At 44.6% G+C, this 18,414-nt stretch overlaps 1 long non-coding RNA gene across 2 annotated transcripts in view; it reads left to right on the plus strand.

Annotated features, from left to right (window-relative positions):
• Positions 1-16,959: 16,959 nt before the first annotated feature.
• The window catches only part of LOC143810058 (uncharacterized), a 37,680-nt gene continuing 36,225 nt past the window's right edge, over positions 16,960-18,414 (plus strand). For both annotated transcript variants that reach the window (XR_013222631.1, XR_013222630.1), the window contains exon 1: positions 16,960-16,981. This is a non-coding gene — a long non-coding RNA (uncharacterized LOC143810058). The remainder of the gene's footprint in view (positions 16,982-18,414) is intronic.

Consider the following 18,414-nt stretch of genomic DNA (forward strand, 5'->3'; position numbering starts at 1 on the left):
AATGAAAAAGCTTAAAATTCATATTTTCCTAGTGTGTAAATACGTTGAGAGAAAATGTGTGTGGAAAAAATGTGTGGATGATACTTCTCTAGTTTGGATCATTTTCTCCTTTGTCTCCCCACCAGAAGTTTAGAATAGTGATCCAAGTAATCCATTCTATATTTAATTCTAACGCCAGGGATTAAACCACTTACTGTCGGCCTGTGAGCTTTAAGGGAAAGCATAAACCAATACATAGAGTCGCGTAATAGGTATTAGAAATAAATTTGCATTTTTCAGGTCTTAAACATCAGTGTGCTGCAAATCATTTAACCTCAGTACGCAGAACGAGGGAGAGCAGGTAAAACCCTAGAGAGGTTGTATAATAGTACACTTCAGCCAAAGCTAAAAAAAATAAAATAAATAACGTGGAAAATTGAGTTACAGTAGAAGCCTATGCTGTTTTATTTACTTCACAGTGTTTCCACCTTTCCCGAAAACATGTTAAATGAGGGCGAAAAACACAGAGCTCCATGTGGCGCATCCAAGTCAGGTGGTTGTTTGGACGCAAGGACTATACAAATGCGGTATGCTGGCTGCGGATATTTGTTTGCATAAGCTCTCAGAGTTCAATGAGGTCATTTTCTCATCTTCCTTGTGTTTTCCTGTATGTTCCACAAACCTGTCAGCCTTAAACAACAGCCTCTTTCTTCACATTGGAAATAGAAACACGTCCTCTGCAGGAATTTTCCACTTAATAGCTCCTGCTTTCCTAGCTGGTGCCTCTGAGCACCACCACTGCAATGCTGTATTTCTTTCCACTGCAGTTTGACATTTAGCAGCCAAGCACAAGGATGTGTATTCAGTCAACCTCTGTCTTAAAGGCATACACATTCGAGCAAAATCACAAAAAAAAAAGAAAAAAGCGAAGCGCGTGGCGATAGCAGACTACAGACGGATGCAGCAGAGTTGGACTGTATGAGGGTTTCCTGTTCCGTACAATCTGCAGACTGCATCAAATGAACGTATTAGGTTAATCTGCAGTCCCATGTAAAGTCAGAGGCCATAAATCACATCTCAGCTACATCTGTATGACATAACCATGTATGGTACTTCTCTATTTGTCCGAATCTCTGATTTCTGCTCTTTAAAAAATGAGAACTTTTACAACATTTACTTTGTGACTGTTTTTCCTTTTTCTATATTTATTTGCGTACGTTTGCGCTTTTTTGCTTCTCCTTTTGGTTTCATTTGTGTACATTTGCTATATTTTATATCAGATAACTGTAAGCAACCACATGCTTTTGCTGACAGATTAGGTGTGTTATCAAAACCTTACATTTTGCCCCAAAAGGGACAAATTGCCTAAACGCAGCGCATTTAGCAAACTGTTTCAGCTACCTAACTGTTGTTCTGTTCTCCCCGTGCGCCGTAAATGGGACTTTTCCATTGAGATGACAAAACTATAACCTTGGTATAATAAAGGCCTACAAAGGAACGCTTTGTGTTCTCATCTGAAGGATGATTTTAGACGAGGGTAGCAGCCGGGCTTCTACTTCAGCATGGTGTCAGAGTTCAAGGGAAACCTCTTTGGAAACCAAGGTTACCCCTGTCTGCACGTAGTGGTAGATTCTCAGACAGCTAGGTCCCACTAGGTCAGACAGACACGTTGTATTGTGTATCAAATGAAAGTAGGATTGGAGAGAAAGGAAAGGAGGGAGGGAGTTCAGTAGACATAGAGTGTGGGCTTCTCTATAAAGGAAAAAAAAGCCAAAAAAAAAAAGAAAACGATTGATGATTTGCAGGACACCTAGGGAATTTCTTTCAGTTGCAATGCTTCTACTTTTAGCTCTGAACAAGGGCTGGTAGGGGAAAAAATAAGAAGGGCTGACAGATTGTGCTGATCAAAGGATCAGCGTATTGAATGCTTTACTCAGCTCGCTATTTATTAGGATATGGGGAGGGATCCTTTGCTATTCTAATAAGGAAAGAAGGATTAAAGATCAGAAAAGCCTTGGAATGCCTCAACCGCTATTGTGAATCAGAATGTATTGCTTTATTTTTTTGGGGGGGTGCTTGCAATGTGATCTATTATTCTGCTTTCTAGCTATGGCCTTTGTGTCTGGTCTCTAGAGTTCAGAAGATGAACTATGGCATTTTTTTTATGTGGCCAAGTGGCCTCTTGGGAACCTAGTTAATTGTCTTTTAGCCTGATTAACCTGGCATATAAAGCATAACTATGCTGCAGGGATTCTCTCTGAATCATCAATTCACGTGGGTATAAAGGAGCTGGTGTGAAAAATATTATGTGGTGTTAGTCATCTCACATCCTAAAAATGATTATCCTCAGCAGCTTAAAGATTACAAGGTGAGATCTACATCAGAAATAAGGTTTTCAAGAACATTACTGCATAATATGTCATAATAACTAATCATGATGTAAGGGGTACACATGACCCATGAGCGCCTTCTCATCTTTTACCACCTAGAAAAATTCCCCCCCAAACAAATAAGACATGAAACTCCAATTGGATTAAATGGCCATAGCAGCCTTTTATTAAACATTAAATTACAAAAAATTCAACACTATCCACCCAGGAGGGGTGGTCCTCGAAGCACTGAAATAAAACACTGCAGATATGCAAATTCCACCATGGCCTCCAGGTTTAGTCTTAACCCCAGCTGCTATGCACCAGCTCGGAGGCAGAAAGTGACCAACCCCGCCAAACCAAAACCCATTAACAAGCCCCTTAATCATCCCTTCCACAGGATTATCTACCCCGTCCGCTCGAAATCCACCCAGTGGGAGTCCAGGACCATTAAAGATCCCCCCTCCAATCCTCCATTCCCCATTTCCACCAACATCGAGGACCTCACCCCATGCCATGAACATAAATGTTCTAACCCCTTAGACATTTATGTCCCTCCAAACTTTTAAACCGGTCTCAATACCCTCTTGTATGGCCAAGCTCCACATGTCAGTGCCAACAGCATACAGGTGAACACCATCCATTCTCCAAAATTCCCCCGTACACAATTCCAAGTCCACATTGCGTACCACGATGGCTCCATTTCTTGCCATAAAACGAGACATCGCCCTATTTACTTTAATTTTCACTTTGTTTACCCCTTCAATGGAATGAGCACCCCGCCAGACCTTCCTAGGGATAATATCTGACCAAATAAGCAAAACCCTTGAAAACATTGCCCACAGTGTTAACATATCAAATTTAACATCCTTGATTAACTCTCTACAAGGTCTCATGCCTATATCATTCCCACCCAGATGTACAATCACTACATCTGGTGCTTGGTCCAAACCTGCAAAACGGTGAAACTCAGGTAAAAATTGCCTCCAAACCATCCCACGTTTGCCAATCCAACGCAGAATTGCGGTCTTCCATGAGAAACCCAGCTGACGCCCATCCAGACGAACTGCTGCCCGCATTCCCACCCAGAAAACGAAAGAATGGCCCAATATCCAAACAAGCCTTTGCCCGCAGCCTGAAACAAAATAACAAAATTGTTAAGCCGTAAAAAGATTAACACACTGAATCATTGCACTAGATTTGGGCGGACATAAGAGTTAAACCTCACCGATTCCCACCGCCCAATCCTCTTCATCACTTCCTCCCCCAAACCCCTCCTGACCACCTCCGTGGCTTCACAGATCCTAAAAGAATGTCCAATGTAATCCACTGGCAAGATGCCCCCCAATCCCAAACAACACTTCAATACCACAATAAACTGAAAACGTGATAAAAATGAACCATCTACATGAATCAAAAAAGGATTAGTCAACACCCCACCTCGCCTCATAAAGTTATTTACCCATAGCACCGGACACAAAGGAGAACGTGTGACACCAAACAACACCACTTTATAACGTTTTCCACTCACATCCGTTTTGGAAGACCGAATAAACACCACCACTCTTTCACTATAAACATTCAAGTCCTCTCTCAACACTCCTCCCTTCTTTGACTTGGAGGGGCTAACTAATTCCCCCAAGCGAAAGGCTCCGAAGAAGGCTAAAGCAAAGCCACCTTAAAGAGATCCACCTCCCACTGTGATGAACACACTCCTGACAACTGATTACACAAAATTAATAATACTTCATACGAAACAGGATGTCTCGTGTCCACCACTCTCCAACCCTTTCTCCAGCCTTTTAACGCTTGAAGCACCAAAAAAGACTTAGTCACATCTCTGAGACCTCTAGCCTTGAAAACAAAAGCAAGACCTGCTAATAACTTATTCAATTTAGGTACTGACCAACCCGATTCCCTACAGTGCCCAACCAGCAACAACAATATTCTCTCATCCTCCAACCTCTCACATAAAGATGCCCTCCAATCTTCCCAAATACTCCATGCCTGACCATACTGCCTCCATGACCTAACCGACAATGACTTTGTAAACAAATGCTCTACTGCCCGCAAGGAAGACTCCACAATTCCACTGGACATTACAAGCCCGCTGAATCCGCTTGAGGTACCAGCTCCCGAAAACGATCCCCCTGTAAATGAGAAAGAGCAACAAAGACAGGATTAAACACCACTGACCTAACTTCTGCCACAATCCATAAGTTAAAAGATAACTCCAATAAAACAAGACGGTTTAACACTTTTACAACCGCTGGGAAAGCCGATGATAATGAATTTATCGCTTTCACCACCCCTTCCAGCACACATGGAAAAAGAATCTTCCTATTTTTTACTCTTCCGCCTCACAACGACAGTGCCACTACAATGGGAATCAAATGAAGCAAGACCTGATTTGGCAACAAACCCTGCTCCCTCCATAAACCGGGCCATTCTGCCACCAACCAACTGCCATGAATAAACAAGCCAAAACCGCGTCCATCCACAACATTTATAAGCAAAGCCAAGGTATCAGCATTCACTACCGGCTGGATCTAAATAGATTTTTCGTTATATTTCTTCAAAAAGATTGCCCATGCTGTCAAATCCTCCCGCAGTTCTTTTCTCAATCTAATGAAATGAACCAGTGATCGCACAACTGCTGTTGCCAATGATAACCTTCTCAAAATGTCTGGCCCATCGGCATTATTCTGCAAGCTAAATTCAGCTTGCCCAGTAAGGATCGCAACTCATGTAACATTATTTTCTTTGCACCACCTGCTCTCAACACCTCCTCATGTAAAGCGGTCACCTTCTCATCAGGTAATCTACACACCATCTCCAGAGTATCAATTTTGATATTCAAAAAACTCAAAGCAGTCACTGGCCCCATCGTCTTTTCAGCAGCTAGCAGAACCCCAAAACTCTTTGCTAACATTTCCATTGTATGCAATAACAAAGAGCAATCAGAACTCTAAGCCGGACCTATAAACAGAAAGTCATCAAGGTAATGAATACACGATTTCAGCCCTGACACATCTTTTACAGCCCATTCCAGAAATGAGCTGAAAGTCTCAAAATAAGCACAAGAGAGAGAACAACCCATAGGAAGTCAGCAGTCAATGAAAAATCCTCCATCCCAAAAACATCCCAACAAGTGCAAGCTATCAGGGTGCACCAACAGTAGCCGAAATGCCGCTTCTATGTCGGTTTTTGCCAACCATGCGCCTTTTCCACATAAACAGACCCAATCAATTGCTGCATCAAATGATGTATAAAGCACCGAACATAACTGAGGATCAATGCCATCATTCACCGAAGATCCTTTAGGAAAAGATAAGTGATTGAATAGCCTGAATTTATTGGGCTCCTTTTTAGGGACCACACCCAGTGAGTAAACCCTCAAATTATTGAGGGGAGCCACTGCAAATGGACCAACCATCCTACCGAGGCCAACCTCTTTCTTCAACTTATCAGCAACCACCTCGGGAAAATGCAAGGCCGACTTTAAATTTTTTGTGGAAATATGAACTGCTGTCTCAACAAATGGAATCTTAAAACCATCCCTAAAACCTTCCTCAAGCAGAGAAGCCTCCGCTGCGTCAGGGTACCTACTTAGAAATCGCACCATTGCATCCAGTCGAGCTGGCATCATTCCTTTTTTCAACTCCATTTCCCCCCCTTTGTCTGCCCCCTCTAAAACACTTTGAGGATCCATGTGTGCCCCCACAGGCTGAACATTCATGCTTGAATTTGCATTTTGGCCCGAATTTGCATGACCTCTCATTAAATGTGAAACACAGTCCTCTCTGCATAGCCACTGAGTGTCCTGACTGTCCCGAACCCCCAGTGCCTCCTAGAAAAGGCTGACTACTTTGACCCATCCTTGACGGAACCATAACCCTCATCCAAAGAGCTATGTCCTTGTGATCCCAACGAATGCTAGGCGGAACTGCCTTCTGCTGACGAAACTGCTCATCAGCCTAGAAGGAACCTTGGCAGGCTCTGTCACCGCCCCACAAGGCAGGCTGCTCACCGATTCTTGCAGCCATTCTGTGCCCTGAGTGTCCACCACGTCCCGTAGTCTCTACAGCAAGGCCTCCACCTCAATGCTTATAAGGTACCTCAGAGCTTCACATGCTCTCAATGATGTATGAGTATGATGGATATTCAAAAGCCATCAAACAAAGAAGAACTGCTTACATTTTTGTGCCAGAAGCAGTGTGAAAGACTGGTGGAAAGCATGCCAAGACACATGAAAGCTGTGATTAAAAATCATGGTTATTCCAAAAAATATTGATTTCTGAACTCTTCCTGAATTAAAACATTAGTACTGTTGTTTCTAAATGATTATGAACTTGTTTTCTTTGCATTATTTGAGGTCTCAAAGCACTGTTTGTTTGTTTTTTAATTTTGACCATTTTTCTTTGTCATAAAAAAAAGCAAAATGTATTGCTTGGAAATTCGGAGACATGTTGTCAGAAGAACAATTTACATTTTACTCAAAAATATACCTATAAAGAGAAAAATCAGACAAACTGAACATTTTGCAGTGGTTTCTTAATTTTTGCCAGAGCTGTATGTACATTTTATTATATACTGTATATGTACACATGCAGTATCTATATATTTATACATATAAAGCGAGAGAGAAATATAAATACAATTCAGGCCATCTCCAGGTTATAAACTAGATGCGTTTTGTAACTATGTTTTAAACTGGAAATGTATGTAAGATGGAACGTGACTGGGACAAAAAAAAATAGTACGTCACCACTTAGTGATCCGGTTGCCCTGCTACGCGCCATCCGTCCTCTTATTTCCATTGTTGGGTGCACTGCATCTCCAGGTCTCTTCACTGTAGGCCCAGAACTTATGACCAATTTGAGGTCTCAGGGGTAACTTTACATCATAAGGTTGCAATGCGTTTCAACTAGTTATGAATGAGCATGTTCGGATAAGATGTTATCCAGCACCCTCGAGTGCTCTTAGAGCATCTTCAGCATGCTGTAATACTACATTTGGGTAGCTGTGGCTGCATATCTCGCGGCTGTTGGGCAGTCCTTGCATGTGTTGCTGCTGTTGAACAGCCACGAGATATGCAGCCACAGTGACTCAAACATAGTATTAGAGCACGCTGAAGATGCTCTAAGAGCACTCGAGTGTGCTGGATATCATCATATCTGAGCATGCTCGCTCATCACTAGTTGCGACCTTATGACACACAGTGACTTCCGGGACCTGGCTTTAACTGGAAGTCTCAGAGATGTGAGGCGTTACAGCAGAAAGAAGAGGACTTTACAACGAGCAATAGGGCTGCTGGGCTGGTGAATATTATGGAGTTTTTTAACCTATAAATACCTATAAACCCTGCTGCTTGTTGTCTAGTGATGATGCTTTGTTTCAGGGAGGGGCAAGGGCTGCAGCTACATGCACTGGGATACTCGCATGAAGGGATGGAATAGCAGTTAGACAGTGTATTTATGAACAGTAGGGAATATTTAATGCAAGTATATTAGAAAATAGAGAAAACACACCGGCGCTAGAAGAAACACTAAAGCTGCTGATACCAAGACAAGCACTGTGCTGGCTATGTCCAGACCCAAAAGGGTCATACAATAAAACTCAAAAGAAACAGAATGGTACCGTGCTAAAAGTAATGGCCAATTATAAATTATTCCTGGGCCAGGAATAATTTATAATTGGCCATTACTTTTAGCGCGGTACCATTCTGTTTCTTTTGAGTTGTATGTTAGAAAATAGCTTATAAGCTTATATTATGAAATGTACTTTCACTTGGAGTTGTTGTTCTGCTGCAAAATAGATTTTGAACCAAACAGATCCTCCCAGATAGTATTATGTGATGAATAAGAATTTGCCTGCATTGAGGGCACTGTTTCTCAACATTGACGATATCATTACTAATGACCAAACTCCATTTGCTGAAATGGAGCCCCAAACTATTGACATACTGAAGGCAGCAAAGCCTCAAAGAAACACATAGGAGTAAACTAGAAGTTAAACCTTAGATTCCTCAAAGTACACTCTTTTACTCTGGTAAAAGCTTTACTCACCCTTGGTAACATCTCGAGCAGCTTCAGAAGGTAGTTACACGGAATGACGAACAATGAACAGGTATGCTTTGTTAAGAGTTCATTTGCAAAACTAACTTTCAGGAAGTGTTTGTGGACCTCAGGTGTGTTTTGTAGAGGAAATATTTGTGAAATATTGTGCTGAGGTAAATCTTGGGGCCCATCCAGCAAATAATTTTTTTAGTACATTTTTAAATTTACTAACAATTTTAATGCACCAATTCATTTTTAATAAACAGAGCAAAGATCAAATTTCATTAGAACCCAGAAAAGGTCATTCATTTCCATCTTAAGTGTAGAATAAAAAATGGATAATGGGGTGCTCACTGTGTATGGTTGTATATGGTTGATGCTCTGGAGCAAAAACCATAGTCAATAAGTCATAAAAGATCTCCGGCACTCGAAATTAAAGTTTTTAATGATACACAAATGTAAATTTGAGAAAGGCGATAGCCGAAACGTGCGTCGGGGGATACAGGGGTGAAGTGCCAATCCACGCCGTGACTTGTTTCCACATTACCTGGTATGTATAGTATTATATACTTAGTATGAAATATGCTTGTCAGCTAATCTTATGGACCTGTGTGTCCAATGCAGGCTTCTTTGAATCCTATGCACAGTCACTTTAATTTTCTGCTATACTAGCCTTGGCTATAATGTGGGCATATATATACTACAGGCACATACCCCCTGTTTCTGTAGGTGCGTGCTGAGTATAGCACGGGGACCACTTCCCTCTGCTCATTTTAAACCTGTAATAAATTGTTAATAAAGTTTGTTTACATGTGTTACATATTTATCTGGACTTTATGCTGCTTCTTTTTCCTTTGGTTGTTGATTAATTTAGGCAGTGGTCCTATATGTTCCTGCCCTTGGTCCCAGTTTTTCTGTACTGAATATACCCTATCTGGGTTTAAATACTATGTTGGTGACCTTATATTGTTCCACCTTAGTGTTTTACAAATGTAAATCCGCAGTTCCAGACCCAAATGAATACAACTATAAGCAATTCATCAGACCCAAGTGAGTACAGACATTTGCATTTCATCAACGTTTTGGCATTATGTCACCTTTCTCAAGATATATCTGTTAGGTCTGGGGTCCCCGATTTCCAGGATGAAGGGTCCAAGTGTGCGCTTAAGTGTAGGACAATATTTACTCATCTGTGTACCTGAAGCTTTTACTCAAGATTGTTCTACTATGATCAAGGGTTGACAAAAGCTAGCGGCAACTTACCTCTTCACTACTCCCACTGCCTGTTCTAGACAAAAATACAGTTGCCTTACCCGATCGCACAGATGCACCTCCTCTACAGTTCGTGAAGTCTCAAAAATACCCAACAACAGCTGAAACATCATTTCACTGCTGCCTGCCGTAATGTTCGCATTGAAGTTCCATTGCTCCATCTGACCTCCAATGTCAGACAGCTAGGCCAGCATGCTGATTGTAAATTTATGTCAATATCAAATCAATATTTTTAATTCATTCACAAAACACGTGGGATCCATAGGCTACTATGCCTAAATGTAATCCATCACTGCTGAGCTCAGCTGCACATAGAGTGTCTTCAGAGAGAAAGAAGGAAGGAGAAGGCACCTGCCCACTGCGTTGTGCATCCTCACTGACACCCAATGCGCATGGCTAAGCTTAGGCAATGTGCGGCGCGCCCCCACACCGCCGCAGGGCCGAGGGGTACCCGGAGCCGGGCCTCTAGTTCTCAGTCTCGGGGTTGTCACGGTGGCTAGACCCGGTCCGTGGCCCTGTCCGTCAGTGGGGGACGTCCGGTGTAATAGATGGTAGTAATGGTAGCGATGTAGCGGTGCGGTTGTGGGGTGTAAGTCGCGGTAAATAACGAGGACACCAGGTTGCAGTCTCTTTACCTCTTTACTGGAGATCTCTGAGTCCTCAGTCCAGAACACGGTTCACCAGGCTACGCAAGTCCGGCCGGTCCAATGGCACCTCCAGAGTTCTCCTCTCAGGTGGAAATCTGTGCCTTCCTTCTAGCGCTATGTGTTGTAGTCCTTCCCTGCTGTGCTCACGGAAAGTAACCCCACAACGGTTGTGTCTGTTTCTTAAGTTCCCTCACAACTCGATTTGATGTTCCTCTGTAATCCACCCCTTCCCTGTATTCAGGTTGGAATGGCACCCATTTGTCAGGTAGGCCTGGAGTTCTTCCGGGACCCTAGAGTCGCCCCTCTCCCGCAATTGCCCCCCAAGACTTCATAGGTGATATGTGGTAGACAGCCCGCCTGAGACCGACTGTCCTGCCGCTGTTTGGAGTATGGCTTGAAGCTGTATTCTAATCCACTCCCTCGGCGTTCCGGCCACCGGTATTGCGCCTCAGCAGGGTGCTGCCTCTTTCAACAAAACCCCTGCTGGTATTCTCCTTCTGCTTGATCTCGTTTCTCACTCAGCACAATCTATCTCGCTTCTAGTCCTTTCTTGAGTCCCGCCGCTTCCAGGAGCTTGCGCGGACCCGTTACGTTCTTTCAATGCCAAGCCTCTGCCAGGATCCCACCCCTGGCAGAGACCCTACAGTCTCTCCCTTCACAACACCCCCTGCCACAGGGTGTTGCTCCGTTCAATCCCGTCAGCGTTCTCTCTAACTTCCTGCCTGACCCCCAGTTTACCCACTATGGTGGGGAGTGGCCTAATGAATAGCACCCTTAGCTCCCCCCGGAGGCCCAGCTGTGAAACATATTGGTGTCTGTGATACCTGATTGGAGGAACCCCTTCGGTGCCATCGAACGTACCATGGCTCCCCTTAGCGGCGAAGCCACAGCACTGCAACGACCAGGACTCTGGGGCGCTGCACTCCCCCCTGGTTAAACACAGTACTCCGGGACTGGGAAGAAAAACAACAATACAGATTAGCAAAAAGACATACAATTTTGTTGAGTGCAAAACGATAAGTATACTTGAACAGGCTTCCCTTTATGGGAGGTGAGGACACTTTTAACGTTACAAACATAGTCAACTTTATAAATTACAGGCTATACATAACTCCTGTTACCCAACCGGGTATTCTACTTAGTGCAAATTCTGGAACAATAAATTAACATTGCCTTTAAGAAACATACACTCTTAGTTTACCAAAGGCCTTCCTATAATCACATTACAGGGTAAGGTAACTTCACATTCTCCTACTTTGAACCTGCAGGACCGCCTGTCCCTATGGCACCAGACCTACTGCCTCTCCTTTCTTTTACAGGACCGCCCCGTTCAGCCAGGGCCTACTGCCTTTCGCTACTATACATAGTATAGACATAACATTCCTTTCGTTTAAAGAACTCTGAGCCCGCTCTACTCGGCTCCTTTAAGGACTCACTCTCTAACCCCTACGGGTTCGCCTTCTGTCCTTAGTAACAAAGTAACTTTCTATGGGGACGCAGGGTTGACCTTCTATCCTCACCTTCATCATTACTTCCTTACTTTCAGCTATGCAGATCTCTATCTCTACCCCTACGGGCTCTCTGCATCTTTTCTTTCTGCAAAACATTATTTAGATTTCACATTTCAACAAATTCAACACATATAACTTAGCATGTAAAACAGTTACATTTCTTTTTCAAGCTTCATTATCACATTACTGTTCTGCAACAGTATCTTTCTCAAGTTCAATTTCACACATCCCCTTTAAGAGGGGACCAAGTCTTTCTGAGGTAGCTCGTCTTCTCAGCCTACCAGCCCACGCAAAGGTTCCGGTATGGTATCTTCGCAAAGTGTCTTTAACTAGAACCGGTAGGAAAGGTATCTTCACAAAGTGTCTTTGGCTCAAACCAATAGGGCAAATATCTTCGCAAAGTGTCTTTGGCTAAAACCAGTAGGGAGCACCTTTAAGAAGGTGCAAACTATTTACAAAAGAAAGTTCGAATCATGCACAGTCCATGATTACTGCAGTTTGTATAACTTTAAAACTTGTATAAACTTCAGGAAAACAACAGTGACCCCGGGTCAACAAAGGGGTCACCTATAACCCTGAACGGGTCTAGCAGCAACTTGGAAGAACAGTAACTATGTACATTTAGCAGTAATATTACTTTACCGTTGAGATGTGGCCGGGGGTCTTCTCTCCGGCCTCACCAAACCAACAGATCGTTCTGGTGAGCCAGGGCGTCGTTCCGGTCCCAGCAGCGCCAGAATCCCCCGCTGGGAGATCCTCGTTGTCGGCAACCGTACACGTTCCCCCGGGGCACGGTGAGGTCGAGCTTCTGATGGTTCCGCGGGACCGGGCTCTGCAGCTTTCCTCGCCGGAGTATCGTCTTCCGGTGCCCCTGCAGCAGCCTGGAAGGCAACGCATCGCTGCACGCCTCGGGCTATCCAGCCCGTCTCACCCGCGGCCCTCCTCCACCGCGTGTAGGTGACAGCATCACCTGGCTCTAAGTTGCAAGCGAACCTCCCGCTGCTTGGTTCCACCTCTATCCGATCCACACGGACCTGTATTGGCTCCCCAATCTCCTGGATTATTCCCCGTCCAGACTGGGGATTGAAGGCCACCACTACACCCCAGTGCGACGGTGGGATCTCTGGGGGGCTTACCAGGTCAATCTGCTCGGCGGGCTGGGGCCGGCTCCGCCAGGCTGCCATCAGACGCCGGAAGTGTTCCGCATCCGGAATTATTTTCAAGTCCGGCGTCGGTGGTGTATCTTTGGACGCGGCCAGGTGGGAAGGAGCAGGGGACACTGGGGACAGGCGGATTTCTGTTGGCTGCCCCATCCGAGCTAGCACACGGGTGTCATTCTTTAGGCGGCGTGCCAGCTGTCGGGTCTCGGCTGCAGCCGCACACTCCGCGGACATCGGCGGAGGGGGTCGTCCCATCGGTGGCCCTGCTAAGGCCGAACCCCGCAATGTGGGCGCCCCTGAGGCTACCTCAGGCTGCGTATCCTCAGGCCGAGCCGGGTCAGCTCCGCGTGGTACTCTGGATGTCGCCATCTTTTTCTCCTCTTCCACGTCGTCTTCCCGCGGTCTCTTCCGTGGGCGGCCCCGTCCCCATGGTCTCCACCCTCCGGCCAGAATCAGGAGGCGGACCTCGGCAGTTGACGGGCACGTCCTCAGGACACAGAAATATTTAGACTGGGCGGCCATTATTCTTCGCGCTCTCCAGCTCGTCTACGCCCACTCCACGCCCCTCTTCTCTTCCTGCACTTTCCTCAGCGCTGCAATGGCGGCGGATTTTGGCGGCAACTGGCGCAGCACAGTCTTTGTAATAAAGTACAGTCCAAGCACAACAAATCACAGTCTCTAGGCACACATGACCTGATTCTTCAGGCTTAAGTACATCCTGTTCGTGACGCCAAGACTGCGGCGCGCCCCCACACCGCCGCAGGGCCGAGGGGTACCCGGAGCCGGGCCTCTAGTTCTCAGTCTCGGGGTTGTCACGGTGGCTAGACCCGGTCCGTGGCCCTGTCCGTCAGTGGGGGACGTCCGGTGTAATAGATGGTAGTAATGGTAGCGATGTAGCGGTGCGGTTGTGGGGTGTAAGTCGCGGTAAATAACGAGGACACCAGGTTGCAGTCTCTTTACCTCTTTACTGGAGATCTCTGAGTCCTCAGTCCAGAACACGGTTCACCAGGCTACGCAAGTCCGGCCGGTCCAATGGCACCTCCAGAGTTCTCCTCTCAGGTGGAAATCTGTGCCTTCCTTCTAGCGCTATGTGTTGTAGTCCTTCCCTGCTGTGCTCACGGAAAGTAACCCCACAACGGTTGTGTCTGTTTCTTAAGTTCCCTCACAACTCGATTTGATGTTCCTCTGTAATCCACCCCTTCCCTGTATTCAGGTTGGAATGGCACCCGTTTGTCAGGTAGGCCTGGAGTTCTTCCGGGACCCTAGAGTCGCCCCTCTCCCGCAATTGCCCCCCAAGACTTCATAGGTGATATGTGGTAGACAGCCCGCCTGAGACCGACTGTCCTGCCGCTGTTTGGAGTATGGCTTGAAGCTGTATTCTAATCCACTCCCTCGGCGTTCCGGCCACCGGTATTGCGCCTCAGCAGGGTGCTGCCTCTTTCAACAAAACCCCTGCTGGTATTCTCCTTCTGCTTGATCTCGTTTCTCACTCAGCACAATCTATCTCGCTTCTAGTCCTTTCTTGAGTCCCGCCGCTTCCAGGAGCTTGCGCGGACCCGTTACGTTCTTTCAATGCCAAGCCTCTGCCAGGATCCCACCCCTGGCAGAGACCCTACAGTCTCTCCCTTCACAACACCCCCTGCCACAGGGTTTTGCTCCGTTCAATCCCGTCAGCGTTCTCTCTAACTTCCTGCCTGACCCCCAGTTTACCCACTATGGTGGGGAGTGGCCTAATGAATAGCACCCTTAGCTCCCCCCGGAGGCCCAGCTGTGAAACATATTGGTGTCTGTGATACCTGATTGGAGGAACCCCTTCGGTGCCATCGAACGTACCATGGCTCCCCTTAGCGGCGAAGCCACAGCACTGCAACGACCAGGACTCTGGGGCGCTGCACTCGTCAGTGCATATGTACAGATCCTTGAGTTCAGTTCAGGTAGCTTTCACTTTGGGCAACCAAGTAATGGCAATTAGAAGCAGGGAACGGCCTCAAACTGCAACTGAGGGGGCATCATGATGCACTGAGTCCTGATGGCCATGAAAAGATTGCACCAAGCATCCTTATTTGAATAGTAAAGGAACAGTGCTAGTATGATTGTTATAGCTGCCAAGTCCTCTAGATCACTGTTTAGTTACGTAGTTTAATGTCCATTTTGAGGTTTACAGACTTTAACTTCACTTATCCGGCATAAACATAGAGTTAAAGATAATCTGTCCCTAGCTTTTTGGTATTGCATCTGAGAGCAGCATAATGTAGCAAAATAGACCCAGAATCCAGCAGTGTATCACTTTGTGTCACAGCTGTTGCACCCAGTAAACTATCAGAGTTCTTAGATTTAGCATGAAGCACAGCTGAAAAAGCTAACACCACCCCCACCAGGTTCTATATGCACAAAGTCTATAGGCAGTGAGCTGCTTATCACAGGAGGTGGTGGAGTCTGTTTACCATGCACATACTGCAGTGGTCCAAATAATGATAATCACTAGGTGATAAACCTAAATAAAGTAAGTAAGTAAATAGCAGTACCAAGCCTGATATGTGACACGTTCTTGAATTGTGCTTTATCCCTTACCTCTGTGTCTTTAGAATACATAGGAAAAAACTGCTGACAAATTCCTTTTAAATAATACAATTCTGTATTCCTGAAGCCCCCACTAGAGGAAGTTAAGGAAGGAGTCTACCTGCTATACCTTTCAATTTAATATTCAAACCGCTTGCGATAGGCTTCTCAGCAGCACGCGAGCCATTAATTATGGCTGGCAATCATATAGACAGAGAAAATGTTTGTCTGATAGGTTTACTATATGTGAGCAGCCACACATAGGAGAGTAGTGGTAGCAGCTGAGGAGCAGGGACTGGCAAGTATGAATGGTGCCCTGTGTAGGCATCTGTGGATGACTCAAACATTAGGAGAATGGGCTCTAGCACACCAGAAAAAGAGCTTGTGAATTAGACAGGTGGCCTTTTGTACCTTTTGACTCTCTGCACTGCAGTTTATTGGAGTTCTATTAGGCACTAAGCAAAAAACCCATGATCTATTTTTGAGAGCCATGTCCATACTTGACCTCTTCCAAACTAACAATTTTGTTACAGGGATTTAGAAGCGGATTTTACTGCAAATCCACATAAAAAATTGTTTGAAATACTCTTTGAATACACTTCATATTAATTTTACTGTGAAATGTTCAAAATAATGTGAAAAAAACAGTACTGTTTGCACTAGAGGAGCTTTTCCCATTAAAGGGAAACTGTCAGAAAGTGAAAACCCAAAAGTCTTTATCTCAGTAAATTAGAATACTTTATAACACCAGCTTGAAAAATGATTTTAAAATCCAAAATGTTGGCCTACTGAAATGTGTATTCAGTAAATGCACCCAATACTTGGTCGGGGATTCTTTTGCATTAATTACTCCATCAATGCATGGAGGTGATCAACCTGTGGCATTGCTGAGGTGTTATGGAAGCCCAGGTTGCTTTGATAGCAGCCTTCAGCTTGTCTGCATTGTTGGGTCTAGTGTCTCCCATCTTCCTCTTGACAATACCCCATAGATTCTCTATGGGATTAAGGTTAGGTGAGGTTGCTGGCCAATCAAGCACAGTGATAATGTTGTTTTTAAACCAGGTATTGGTATTTTTGACAGTGTGAACATGTGCCCAGTCCTGCTGGAGAATGAAATTTCCATCCCCAAAAAGCTTGTCAGCAGAGGGAATCATGAAGTGATCTAAAATTTCCAGGTAGACGGCTGTGCTCACTTTGTTCTTGTTAAATCACAGTGGACCTACACCAGCAGATGACATGGCTCCCCAAGCTATCACTGATTATGGAAACTTCACATTAGACCTCAAGTCTAATTGGATTGTGTGCCTCTCCAATTTTCCTCCAGACTCTGGGACCTTGATTTCCTAATGAATTGCAAATTTACTTTCATCTGAAAACACCTTGGACCACTGAGCAACAGTCCAGTTCTTTTTCTCCTTGGCCCAGGTAAGACGCTTCTGGCATTTCTATTGGTCATGAGTGGCTTTACACAAGGAATGCGACACTTGTAGCCCATGTCCTGGATATGTCTGTGTGTGGTGGCTCTTGCAGCAATGACTCCAGCAGCAGTCCACTCCTTATGAATCTCCCCACATTTTTTGAAAGGCCTTTTCTTAACAATCCTTTCAACGCTGCGGTTATCCTAGTTGCTTGTGCAGCTTTTTCTACCACACTTACAGCACTCTGTGCTGCTTTACAAATGACCTATTGTGGCTTACCTTCCTTGTGGAGTGTGTCAATGACTGCCTTCTGGACATCTGTCAAGTCAGCAGTCTTCCCCATGATTGTGGAGCCTACTGAAACAGACTAAAGGACCTTTTGTAATTGTTCAGGAAGTTTCACAGGTGTTTTTTGTTAACTATTATAATTTACTGTGATTATGATTTTTGGGTTTTCATTGGCTGTAAGCCATAATCATCAACATTAACAGAAATAAACATGTGAAATAGATCACTCTGTTTGTAATGACTCTATACAATACATGCGTTTCACTTTTTGTATTAAAGAAATGAAATAAATTAACTTTCTGATGATATTTTAATTTTGTGAGAAGCACCTGTGTATACACTACCATTCAAAAGTTTAGGGTCACTTAGAAATGTCCGTATTTCCGAAAGAAAAGCACCAATGAAGCTAACATTATATGATTCAGAAATACACTCTATACATTATTAATATGGTAAATAGCTATTTTAGCTACAAACGTCTGGTTTGTAAAGCAATATCTTCATAGGTGTATAGAGGCCCATTTCCAACAACCACTCCAGTGTTCTGATGGTACTTTGTGTTTGCTAACTGTGTAAGTAGGCTAATGGATTGTTAGAATACCCTTGAAAACCCTTGTGAAAGTATGATAGCACAGCTGAAAACAGTTTGGCTGATTAGAGAACCTATAAACCTGACCTTCCTTTGAGCTAGTTGAGAATCTGGAGCATTACATTTGTTGGTTCCATTAAACTCTCAAAATGGCCAGAAAAAAAGAACTTTCATGTGAAACTCAACAGTCTATTTTTGTTCTTAGAAATTAAGGCTATTTAATGTGAGAAATTGCCAAGAAACTGAAGATTTCCTACAACGGTGTGTACTACTCGCTTCAGAGGAGAGCACAAACAGGCTCTAAGCAGAGTAGAAAGAGAAGTGGGTGGCCCCACTGCACAACTGAGCAACAAGACAAGTACATTAGAGCCTGTACCTTGAGAAACCGATGCCTCACAGGTCCTCAACTGGCAGCTTCATTAAATAGTACACGCAAAATGCCAGTGTCAACGTCTACAGTGAAGAGGTGACTCCAGGATGCTGGCCTTCAGGGCAGAGTGGCAAATAAAATGCCATATCTGAGACTGGCTATTAAAAGGAAAAGATTAATATGGGCAAAATAA

The sequence above is a fragment of the Ranitomeya variabilis genome, chromosome 2 (assembly GCF_051348905.1).
Source record: "Ranitomeya variabilis isolate aRanVar5 chromosome 2, aRanVar5.hap1, whole genome shotgun sequence".
Taxonomy (NCBI): Eukaryota; Metazoa; Chordata; class Amphibia; order Anura; family Dendrobatidae; genus Ranitomeya; species Ranitomeya variabilis.